Source organism: Sorex araneus, chromosome X (assembly GCF_027595985.1).
Source record: "Sorex araneus isolate mSorAra2 chromosome X, mSorAra2.pri, whole genome shotgun sequence".
In the NCBI taxonomy this organism is placed as follows: Eukaryota; Metazoa; Chordata; class Mammalia; order Eulipotyphla; family Soricidae; genus Sorex; species Sorex araneus.
Window position 1 is genome coordinate 268,692,335 of NC_073313.1, and position 13,038 is coordinate 268,705,372.

Genomic DNA, 13,038 nt, shown 5'->3' on the forward strand with positions numbered 1-13,038 from the left:
AGCATCACCCACTGCCCACTAGATGACCCTGGCTCAGATGACTTTCACAGCCAGTCACATCCATGGCTTTCTCCTAATATTCTTTTTTGTTTCATTTGTGGAGGGGCCACACCTGGCAGTGCTCAGGGCTTATTCCTGGCCTGTGCTCACCAGTCATCCTGGTGGTGCTTGGGGGACCATATCTGTACTGAGAATCGACCCTGGATCTACTTCAGGCCTTACCCACTGTACTATCTCTCCAGCTCACCCCTAAAATACCTTCCTGTCACCCTATTGCAACTGGACAAGGCGATCACCCATCTATCACCTCACTGTCCTGAACTCCCTTCTCCATGCTGCTACACGTATGCTGTTTCATTTAAAGTTTGTGGAGAAATGAGGCTTTTGGAATTTATGGAGCCTCGTCTGTTCTCTAACTCCCTCCATGCTGTCACCCAGCCTGTAAGCTCCCACTCAGCACTCCGGCTTCAGCCTCCCTCTGCTGCTTCACTCCACCCCGTCTCTCTCCCAGGCACATTTTTATGCCAAAGAAACTTTAACATGAAGTTAATTATGAGTAGAATGTGTTTTCTCTCCTGCCAGCTCATGGACCACTCAAAAGCCAAGACCACACCTGGTTAGACACTGTATTCTCTGTACTCAGTTTATTGGAAGTGATTAATAAATATTTCCAAGATGAATAAAAGAATCAACTTTTTTATTGTGGTGGTATTTGCATAATACTTCTTTTCACCGTTTTCAAGGATCCATGGCACTGTTGTACGGTGTTGAATAACTGTCACCACGATCTAGTTTCAGAATGTTTTTATCACTCCAAAAGGAAACCTTGCACATAATCAGCATTCACTCTCCGATTCCCTTTCTACCCAAGTCCCTAGCAACCTCTATCCACTTTCTATCATAACGTATTTGCTGATTCTTAAAATTTTATGTATGTGGAATCTGTAATTGTGTGGCCTTCAGTGTCTGACTTCAGTTAGAATAATGTGTTCAAGATTCAGTCTTGGACCATATAACCTTAACTTCATTCTTTTCAGGACTAAATTATATTCCAATACATTGACATATCACATTTTGTTTATCCATTCATCTATTGATGGACATTTAGGTTGTTTCCACATTTTCAACTCGTGAATACTTTGATTGCACGTGAATACCTATTTTAATTGTCTTGAATATGTATATATGGAGATTCTATGTATAACTTGATGAGAAACCACCAGCCTTTCTGAGCAGCTGAACTATTTTCCACCTTTTCCACATTCTTACCAACATTTGCTAATTTCCCTTTTTAAAAAATTCATCATGAAAAGTATTAAGTGACATCTCATTGTGGTTTTGATTAGCATCTCTTTTTTTATTGTGGGGGGGTCACACCCAGCAATGTTCAGGGCTCAGGAGTTACTCCTGGATCTGCACTCAGGGATCACTCCTGGTGGGACTCAGGGAACCATATGGAATGCTGGGGATCAAACCCAGGTTGGCCACATGCAAATGCCCTACCTGCTGTACCATTGCAATGTGCATTTTTTACTTGTTTGTTATTTTTGTGCCATAGTTGGTGGTGCTCATCGATCAGGCATCACTCTTGTCAGGAATCGGGGAACCATAAGGCTGCTGGAGTCCAATCCCAGGTTGACATATGCAAGGCAAGCACCATACCACTGTATTAATTATTCAGCCCCTTCATATGTCTATTTTTTTTTTAGGAAAAATATCTGCTCAAATCCTTTGTGCATTTTATTTCTATATTTATTGCTGAGTTATAAGAATTATTTTTATTAGTTTGGGTACTAGTCCTTAGGTATAGTATTTGCAAATATTTTCTGTCATTTTGTGGACTGTCCTTTCTTTTCTTTTCTTTTTTTCCTTACAGGACATCCCCAGCAGTGCTCAGACTTACTTCTACCTCTGTGCTCAAGAATCACTCATGGAAGTGCTTGAGGTCCATATTAGGTGCTAGGGATCAACTGGGTTCAGGACCACTCTACTAACTCTCCAACCCTGCTTAATCTATGTTTATTTTCTTAACAGTATCTTTATATATGGGCTGCAGCGATAGCACAGCAGTAGGGCATTTGCCTTGCATGCGACCAACCCTGGGTTCGATTCCTCCACCCCTCTCAGAGTGCCCGGCAAGCTACCAAGAGTATTTCGCCCAAAGGGCAGAGCCTGGCAAGCTACCCGTGATGTATCTGATATGTCAAAAACAGTAACAAGTGTCATAATGGAGATGTTACTGCTGCCCACTCAAGCAAATTGATGAGCGATGGGATGACAGTGATACAGTGATACAGTGATCTTTATATATATGTATATGTACATATACATATATATAAATTCACTTTTTTAATAGTGCCTTTTGATGCACAAATGTTTTTAATTTTGAGGAATCCAGTTTATTTTTTGATATAGAATTTATCTTTTATTCTTTTTTTTTTGGCTTTTTGGGTCACACCTGGTGATGTTCAGGGGCTACTCCTGGCTTTGCCCTCAGGAATTACTCCTGGTGGTGCTCAGGGGACTGTATGGGATGCTGGGAATTGAACCCGGGTCAGCCGCAGGCAAACGTTTGCAAGGTAAATGCCCTATCCCCTGTACTATCGATCCAGTCCCTAGCTTTTATTCTTTAAAAAGCTTTTTATTGACTCTCCATGAGATACACAGTTACAAGTTGTTCCTGATTAAGTTTCAGTCATGTAATGCTCCAACACCCCCATCCTTTCACCAGGTACATTTCCCACCACCAACATCCCCAGTTCCCTCCTGTCACCGGCCCCAATGTCTCTCTCTCTCTTCTCTCTCTCTTTCTCTCTCTCTCTCTCTCTCTCTCTCTCTCTCTCTCTCTTTCTGGGCATTATGGTTTGCAACACAGGTAAGATCCAGTTTTTTTTCTTTCTGTTGCTTGTACTAATAAACCAGTGCCAACAAAAGTTATGAAAATTTAGACCTGTATTTTCTTACAAGAGTTTTATAGTTTAGTTATTATATTTAGGTCTTTAATTTATTTTGAGTTTATTTTTATATATGCTACAAAAAGCATGTTCAGAGAGCCAAGATGGCAGCCAAGTTGGAGTTATAAGTATGTCCTGTGTGTGGAGCCCGACGTCAGAGTACTGGATTCTGCCCAGTGCCTTCGAGGAGGATAACATTTCACAGGAGTTCTCTGCTTGGGCACCAGTTGATCAGTACCCAGGGATTGCTGTGAAGACAGCCGCTACTTTGCATTCTGGATCCAGGATGGCGCTGACTGATGTGCCTTCATTGGTGTTGGTTTCACAGACCCAGTGATGCCTTCGATTCTATCTTCTTGCAAGACTACTTCAAATGGGTAAAACAAGAATCTGAGATTTCCTAAGAATGGACAATTGTCCCAAGTTGGATCTGGGATTCAAGGAAGATCAGGCTATCAAGTTGAGAATTGGGAATGATGCAACCAAGAAAGGAGGTGCTTCTAAGCCCCAGACTGCAGGGACTGTGGACTTGAGCTTTCTCCCACCTCTGTCTTGAGGCAATGTCACTATCCCCCCATTGACCACTTTAGCAATGTTATTCTGCCACCCATTCCAAAATCAAACCATGGAGGTCATGATGCAGCTATTCTTGTTTTGTTTGGGGGGCACATCTGGTAATGTCCAGAGGTTACTCCTGACTCTGAACTCAGGAATCACCTCTGGTGGGGCTCAGGGAACCATATGGGATACCACAGGTTGAATCTGGGTCTGCTGTGTGTAAGACAAATGCTTTACCTGCTGTACTATTGCTCCCACTCTGTGAATATTTTTTTTTGAGTTGGATTCCCTTGCTCCTGTCATGACACCAGCTCAGCTCCAATTTCCAGAAGCAATGACTTGGTGGGTGATTTTAGCACTGCATTCAGGTCTGTTCCAAACCAGACACAGCAGCCACCCAACTGGGTCTAGTTCTGAACAGCATTTAGGGCAGACTTGAAGCATCAATAAAGAAGACTTGGAGGGCACTAATATGTGAGGGAAGTTAGGCACCCCCCCTCCCTAGACCAAAAATTGCCAGACAATCTCATAACTTCACCATTGATTCCAAGCATGTTTATGTCCCTCTCCTTCATTTTTACTTGCTGGACAGCCAAGAAATATTATATCTCCTGTTCCGGCCAAAGCAACTCTACTAGAGTCTACAAGTCTACTAGACAGCTATGACTCAAAGGCCAGTAACCATGGGATTCTGTAATAAACTTTTCTCCATCTTTCAAATTCTCTGACTTGTTTCAGGATCTTCTCATGGCCCGTGTATACTCTTGTGAACAATTTCTTTTGGGTGCGGGGGGGAGCCACAGCCAGTGAAGCTCGGGCCTTACTCCTCGCTCTGCACTCAGGAATCACTTTTGGTGAGTTCAGGGAACCATATGGGGTGCTGGGGATTGAATCCAAACTAGCCATGTACAAAGTAAGCGCCCTAACCACTTTGCTATCACTCTGGCCTCTCTAGCAATATCAAGGGGAGGCAGATGAAAACCTTGAAGCTTCCTTTCCCCCTAATCCAGGACGCTAAGACTGGACAGACTGACCTAAGTGTTGGTTAATTCAGAGCTGAAAGAGGAGTGGGTGTGAAGGAAGACGTGCTCCAAGCTCTGCTCAACTCCACAGGTGGATTTTCTGTGAACATTGGTGCCAGTGCAGCTCCTCTGCCCTTTCGTGTGTTTACATGTCTCTCTCTTTGTCAAGAAGGCCATGTTGATGGTGCCTGCCCTGTTCTTTAAATTGTTGCTAGTGCAGTGTTTCTGATTAGAGGGTCTCTTTGGATGAAGGAGGCTCAAGGGGGCTGTACTTCCAAGCCATACTCCAGAGAAATGTTTACTCTCTTGCCTCTCCATCTCACGACTGTGTTTGAGTGACTGCCCCGTTCTTTGACCTGAAGCTGAAAGGTTTCGGGTTCTTTACCTTCTCTGCAGAGCTGAGAGGTTGAAGGCACAGAAGTCTGGATTGTACCCATATTGCCTTGAGGCCTGAATCTATGGCCTCTTTTCAGATGCATTTACTTTTTCAATTCATTGAGCTCTTCAGTGGAAAACTGCTGGTATGTGTATAGTCATCTCTGAAGGAAGCAAGAGTTTCAGCATTAGCTGTCATAAGCTTTGCCCAAGCGACAGATTTGACACTCATCACCCAGAGTGTCTAACCGCTAGTCACTCTCCTTTCACTTTCCTTACCCTCTGCCTCATTCCTTTTACAGTGAAGCGTTCCCTTTCTTAGGTAATGGACCCTATCTATATTATTGATTAATGGTCAATTAATTTTTATTTTATTTTTTAAAATCCTATTCTATTAAGGAGTCATGATTTACAAAGTTACTGATAGTTGTCTTTTAGACATACAATAATTCAACATCAATTTCTCCATCAGTGCCAAGTTCCCTCCACCAGTGTTCCCAGATTCCCTCCACACTCCAACCCTGACTCCACCCCTACCTGTCAGTGAGCAAATTTTTTTTTTTTGGCCATACCTGGTGATGTTCAGGAGTAACTTGCCAGAGATCAAACCTGGGTTGGCCTTGTGCAAAGCAAGTGCCCTGTCCACTGTACTATCTCTCCAACCCCTGTTCATGGGACATTTCTTTCATTCATTTTGGTTTGGGGGCCACACCCAGTGCTGCTCAGGGCCTTCTACTGGATCACTCCTGATGAAGCTTAGGTGACCATATAGGGTGCTGGGGATCAAACCCAGGTCAGCCAGGTGCAAGACAAATGTCTACCTGCTGTACTACTGTTCCTGCTGTTTGGTATTTTGGGTCACAGCAATATTCAAGGCTTACTCTGAACTCTGTGCTCAGGAATCACTCAGAAGACCGTATCTGATGCTGGGGATCAAACCCAGGTCTGCCGCTTGCTAGGCAAGCTCCCTACCCACTATATTATCAACCCTAGTATCTTTTTTATGTAGTTTCTATTGTTGTTCAAATTCACTGAAATGTCTAATCTATTTTTATGTTATTTTGTGTATATTTTCATCTCAAATATTGTATTTTATATCCCTGAAACTTTTATGTGAGTCTTTAGAAATTTATTTTTGAGCCAGAAATAACATAGTTGATAGGGCTATTACTTTGGATGTGACCATTCTGAGTTTGATCCCTGAACCCCACTAAGAGTGATCCCTAAGCAGAGAGCCAGGAGTCAACCCTGAGCACTGCTGGGTGTGGTACCAAACCAAAAACAAACAAAATATCATATTAACTTATTTACCATAGTAGTAACTTTTCAAAATTAAAATACCAACATAGACATTAACTAAACTCTACACTTTATTCAGAAATCAATATTAAGATCTTCTACTTGAGGGATAATTAAGACCATTTTATTTCACTGAGTTGCTTTTCTTTAGTTTTTTCTGTCCCATACCAATTTCTCAGACCCAAACTGTTCCTTATTCTTTATGACCTTGACTGTTTTTGGTGATTACTAACCATGTCTTTTATAGACTATTCCTTAATTTGGGCATATCTGTTTCTCATTATCAAAACCTGTCTCAGTAACAGGTTTTGGGAAGTAATAACACAGAAACAAGGGATCAGGGCTGGAGAGATAGTAGAGTAGGTAGGACGGTGCCGTGCATGCATTTGGCCCAGCTTTGATCCCCGCTATCACATATGGTACCCCGAGCACTTCAAAAAGTAATTGCTAAGTGCAGAGCCAGAAGTAGCCCCAGAGCAACACTGAGTGTGACCCCTCCCCCCAAAAGGGGAAAAGGTGTAATTTTATCAAATTATAGAGAACATGCAATGCATAGCACATTGGTAACATCAACTTTAAAAATGTGAATAAAGTAATTTTGCAATATTTTTCTACTCTGAAGCTACCCTTTTCCCCTTTTCATGCATGTTCTTTGGAAACAAGTCACCAAATTTAGCCCTTGCTTTAACAATTAAGGAAAGTTATTAAATTCTGAATCCCCAAGAGGGGAATAATGACTTACATTATTTGGGATTTTATATGGAAGAGTTATCTTCTGATTTATTTTTATATACTTTTAGAATCATGTATATTTATTTTATGGCAGAGAGTCTCTTGCCCCCATGCTTGGCTGTCTTCACCAGGGCCCCTCGGAGGGGGTGGGTTGAGTTTCCCTCTCTGCCCCGAGCAGAGCCCCCGAAGCCGAAGACTTCCGGAGACCAGCCACAGCTATGCTCAAGGCCCCTCTCCACAGTTCAGACGAGCCCCACACATGAAGGAACTGGCAGAGGAACCCAGGTGTGTGGCACCTGGGGCTGAGATCTCCAAGTCTGCTCGGATCAAGACTGGGCCTCTTCTGCCCAGATCCCCTCTTTTCCAGTAGCTAGGTGGTCACACCCAGGGACTGCCCCCAGTGCCATGTAATCCCACCAATGGCCAACATCCAGAGACTATAAAAACAAGCTCCCTCTTATAGCCTAATTCTTCCTCTTAGAGAACCTGGCAAGCAACAGAGAGTTTCCTGCCCGCGTGGGAGAGCCTTGCAAACTCCCCATGGCATATTCATATGCCAAAACCAGTAACAATGATGGGTCTCATTCCCCTGACCCTGAAAGAGGCTCCAATGCGGCACCATTGGGAAGGATGAGTAAAGAAAGGCTTCTAAAATCTCAGGGTTAGGATGACTGGAGACACTACGAGACCACTTGAGAAAATCAATGATCAATGGGATGATAATGATGATGATGATGATGATGATGATGATGATATTTGTTTCATATATTGGAATATATCCAGTGCTATGCTATTTATCTTCCACTTTGGGCCATTAGATGCTCTTTCAGGTTGACTTCTGTATCTTTTTTTTTTTAAGTTTTGGGGCCACATCCAGCAATGCTCAGGGATCACTACTGGCTCTGCACTCAGGAATTACTCCTGGCAGTGCTTGGGGAATGATGGGATGTCAGGGATTGAACCTGGGTCAGGTGCATGCAAGGGAAGCACTCTACCTGAAATCCTATCTCTCCAGCCCAGTGTTTTCTGTGTCTCTTTGACAGACTCCCATACTTATTTAAAAAAATTTCCTGGATGGAGCGATAGCTCAGTGGGTAGGGCATTGCCTTACATGTGGCAGGTTCATGTTCAATTCTCTGCACTCAAACATGGTTCCACCAAGCCCTCCAGAAGTGCTCCTTGAGCTCAGAGCCAGAATGCTGCCCTGAGCACTGTAGTTGTGGCCCTCACACAAAGCTAACAAACACCAAAAATCCACTTCCTTACTTTCAACGCTGTAACATGTTCCAGTATCATTTTATATATCACCCATTCCAGATATACAATCAATCTTTTCTCTAAATATCGCTGGTTCCTTTAGTTAGAGAAAGGTATTTAGAAATCAAAATTTGGGCCTGGAGTGCATTTGTTGCTACTAGAATTGGGGTCCTATTTTCTGTTTTGAACCTTGAAGCAGGACTCAGGGAACCTGGAAGTCACTCCTGGCAACTGAGCTCGACTCTTCAATGCTAGACCCAAGAAGGCACTGCTGCTTGGGCCCTGCAGTGCTGGGCACCACCAGTCCACCCAAGCAATGTTCTGGGCCACTAGGACTACATCCATTCAGAGGAGGGCACAGAACAGGATCCCCATGTACCCAGACACAGGGTGTTTATATACATATCATGTATATGTATATGAGGTCATATATCACTGTATCACTGTCCTCCCATTGCTCATTGATTTGCTCTAGTGGGCACCAGTAACGTCTCCATTGTGAGACTTGTTGCTATTTTTGGCATATCGAATACGCCACAGGTAGCTTGCCAGGCTCTGCCGTGTGGGCGAGATACTCTTGGTAGCTTGTCAGGCTCTCCGAGAGAGGCGGAGGAATCAAATCTGGGTCGGCCATGTGCAAGGAAAACACCCTGTCACTGTGCTATCGCTCCAGCCCGAGGTCATATATATGTATGTATATAATATAAACATATATATGGCACATATATGTGCATGATATGTATATATATTATATTTATGTATATAATATCATATATATGTATGCTTAATCTTTTCCTAAGCTTCTTAATCACATGGAATACACATAATATTTTAATGTCTGCATCCATTCATTGTATCAATTTTGGTAAGTTTCCACAAAATTATTTTCTCCTCCTCATGGGTCCTTTTTAGTTTTCTAATTTTTAAAATTTATTTAATTTATTGAAGCACCCTAAATTATTCATAATTGAGTTTCAGAAGTGCAATCAGGGGGCCAAAGTGATAGTACAGTGGGTAGAGTGTTTGACTTGCACATGGCTGACCTGAATTCAATCCCTGATATACCATATGGTCCCCTGAGCACCACCAGGGGTAATTTATGATTGAAGAGTGAGATACAACCCCTGAACATCATTGGGTATGGCCCAAAAAGAAAAAAAAGTGCACTCATGGGTTCTTTTAATTAATTCTTTGATTTTGTTTGTTTGGGGGCCATACCCAGTGATGCTCAAGAGTAACTCTTGGCTCCTCACTAAGGAATGACTCCTGGTGGTGCTTGGGGGACCATCTAGGATACCAAGGATGAAACCTGGGTTGGCTGCTTGCAAGCCAAGGCCCTATCCATGGTACTATCAACAAAGTACTATTAACAAAGATTAAATAGGGCCACAGTAACATTTGTTTATGGCGAGCATCACCCTGCTACTGAGCAAAGAACTTCTAATGGTTTGCACACTGTTTCTTTCCACTCTGGCGGTTGGGAACAGGAACTGGGCCATATGTTCTCTGAGAATTAATTCTTTCTTCTAGCCCTTTGAATTATTCTTCTTTTAGTCTTAAGTTGTTTACTTAAAGACAAGCTAAGCTATGGGCTGGAGAGATAGCACAGTGGGTAGGGATTTGCCTTGCACAAGGCCGACCCGGGTTCGATTCCCAACATTCCATATGGTTCCCTGAGCACTGCCAAGAGTAGTTCCTGAGTGCAGAGCCAGGAGTAACCCCTGTGCATCTCCCAGTGTGACCCAAAAGAAAAAAAAACCCAACAAGCTAAGCTAAGCATTTGTGGGGGGCCCTCAGCAGATAACGAGAGCTTTCTAATTGTAAGCTACTAATTGTAAGCTTACTAATCTCTTTTCTTTGGTATATTAACTTGTGATCAACTTGAAAACTATTGGACTCTGTCTGGATTCTCTCTCTTGACACACAAAACTCCTAGAAACTTCTAGAAATTCTTTAGGAGTTAATCAGGGACCATTTTTTGGTTTATCTCATTTGTTTCCTGTCTCTCAAGGGTCACTCTCTAGATTCCTCCTATCCAATAGCTTTTAAAAACATGGTTTTATATATTTTGTCCAGATTTTTAGCTGCTGTAAGTGGGGAGATAAATTCCATTCTTATTACTATGTCTTGGCCAGACACAGCAATATAAGCATAGGAAATTAGTAAAGTCAGAGATTCTGATAAGCACAAGGGACACATAAGATTTTAAAATCTTGGTTAGGAGTATGGATTCTGGACCCACATTACCTGGGTTCAAATTATAGCTTTTTACATTACTAGTTGTATAGCTCTGGCCAGTTATATAACCTTTCTGGGCCTTGACTTTGCATCTTAAAATGAAAATCATAATGGTCCTGTCTCATTGGAATAAATTGAAGGTTAAATAGTTTGATACACAAAAAGCATTTGAAATAATACTTCATTCAAAGCAAGCGTTCAATAAATAATAGCTAACATTATTCTGTGTACTTGTTAAAAGTTGTCATCAGATTTATCTGTGAGAGTCCTAGGGATTCTATCAATTATATGAATTCATGTCCATAAATACATATGAATTGGTTGTGAAGAAATTTCATAATATTTCTCTTCCATATTCCTTCCAATGATAGTCCTGTGTGGGGATGGAGAGATAATGTACTTGGCCACCCCAGGTTTGAGCTCCAAGCCCTACCTAGAGTGATTCCTGAGCACAGAGCCAGGAGTAATCCCTGAGCATAGCTGGGTGTGGACACTTCACACACACACACACACACACACACACACACACACACACACACACACACAAAGAGAATCCTTTATGTTCCTGGAACAAGGTACCCACCAGAGATAGTTTCTCTGGATTTTGTCTTTGCCATCCCTCTAAATAACCAACAGCTTCATGCCAAATCTCAATAGAGTAAAAATTCCACATTATTTTAAATATTGCAGTACCTTTGCTCTAGCTTAATCCAAAGATAAAGTTTATAGCTTCAAAATGAAACAACTGAACCAATTGTCACTTGGGCAATTATCCACAAATATAAAGACGCCAATTAGGAGATAATTATAACAGTTCAAGCAAAAGGTGGCTGAAGCTTGAGCCAAAGAACTCACTGTAGGATAAAAGGGTGTTGGCACAGAACCAGCTCACTTACAGTGAGAATCCACAAGGCTTGGCAACTGATTCGATGTTTAGCAAAAAGAAGAGGAAATTTTAAGGTCTAGGAATATCAGTGTGGAAAGAAGGAAAGAAAAGAACTTAATGGCTGTTGTTCAAATCTTCCATAGACTTAGAAATATTTTGTCAGCAGATAACGTTATCATAGCCTTATAAGTATTTTGTCAGCAGATAACATTATCATAGCCTTATAAATATTTTCTTGTATTTCATCAGCTACTGGGGGAGATGTGTTAAAATATCCTGTTAAATGAATTTATTCATTTCTTTTTTTTTTTTTTTTGCTTTTTGGGTCACACCTGGCAATGCATAGGGGTTACTCCTGGCTCTGCACTCAGGAATCACCCCTGGCGGTGCTGAGGGGCCCATATGGGATGCTGGGAATTGAACCCGGGTTGGCCGCATGTGAGGCAAATGCCCTACCCGCTGTGCTATAGCTCCAGCCGCATCCATTTCTATTTTGGAATTACCTAGTGAACACATGCATGCACACGTGCACACATACACAATGCCAGAAAAAGTGAATATATTATATGAAAGGGTAATATCTTCAACTGGCCCAAAGATACTGTGGGCCACCCCATAATTCGGATGCATTGTTCCTTTTATCATGATACCTTAGTTAAAAAAATAAAACAAAGACCACTCTATAACATCAAATAAAAATCCAATTTGAGAACACTTAGTCTGGCTTTTTTTTTTGAGAGGTTGAGGGGAGGGTGATGTTCAGGGGTTTCTCTTTGACAAGCTCCATTACTTTTACAGCCCTATCCACTATACTATTGCTTCGACCTCTCTTTGGCATTTTAATAGTTCTTTTTTTTATGGTGAAAAAAAATGTATTTAGGATTAGCCAGCTGGGCTGTTTAGATGATCCCAATTTTGTTGGCAACATCCAAGGCGTCATAATCAGGAGCCAGCCGAACATATGCCTTTTTCTCTCCATCAGGCCTAATCAGGGTGTTGACCTTGGCTACATCAATGTCATAGAGTTTCTTCACAGCCTGTTTAATCTAGTGCTTGTTGGTCTTGACATCCACAATGAACACAAGTGTGTTGTTACTCTCTATCTTCTTAATGGCTGACTCAGTAGTCAGAGGAAACTTGATGATGGCATAATGGTCACGCTTGTTTCTCCTGGGGGCTCTCTTCCGAGAGTATTTGGGTTGCCTTCTCAGCCGCAGGGTCTTGGGTCTTCGGAAGGTGGGTGACGTGTGGATCTTTTTCTTTTTCTGGCTGTGGACGCCTTTCAGCACTGCTTTTTTGGCCTTCAAAGCTTTGGCTTAGGCTTCAACTTTGGGAGGGGCAAGGGCTTCCTTCCTGGCTTTCGGGGCCATCTTCGTAAAAAGAAGGCCGTTCCCATGGGCTTTAATAGTTCTTATTATGATAACATATTTGAATTATTTCTTCCATTGTTTTGTCTTCTCTTTTCTTCTTTATTTGGGGGCATAGGGTGGGCCACAACCATCTTTGCTCAGGGCTTACTTGGGTGGTGCTTGAGGACCATATATAGTGCTGGGGATCAAAGCAGGATAAGATACTTGCAAGGTAGGTTATTGTACTATATCTCTGGGTCCTGTTTTCTTAGTTTTCTTCTTTATTTTGCCATCCTTTGACTTGTTTCTCAAGTCCTTTTCTGTTCTCACTAGTACTTCAGAAGTGAAGCATTCTCATTCCTTTTTTG

General features: G+C 42.1%; 1 protein-coding gene and 2 pseudogenes across 1 annotated transcript in view; 2 read left to right on the forward strand and 1 right to left on the reverse strand.

The window, feature by feature from the left end:
• The window catches only part of GVQW3 (GVQW motif containing 3), a 46,706-nt gene that overhangs the window by 14,309 nt on the left and 19,359 nt on the right, over positions 1-13,038 (forward strand).
• LOC101538001 (adaptin ear-binding coat-associated protein 1-like) lies at positions 3,085-3,923 on the forward strand (annotated as a pseudogene).
• On the reverse strand, positions 12,202-12,691 carry LOC129400162 (60S ribosomal protein L23a-like; annotated as a pseudogene).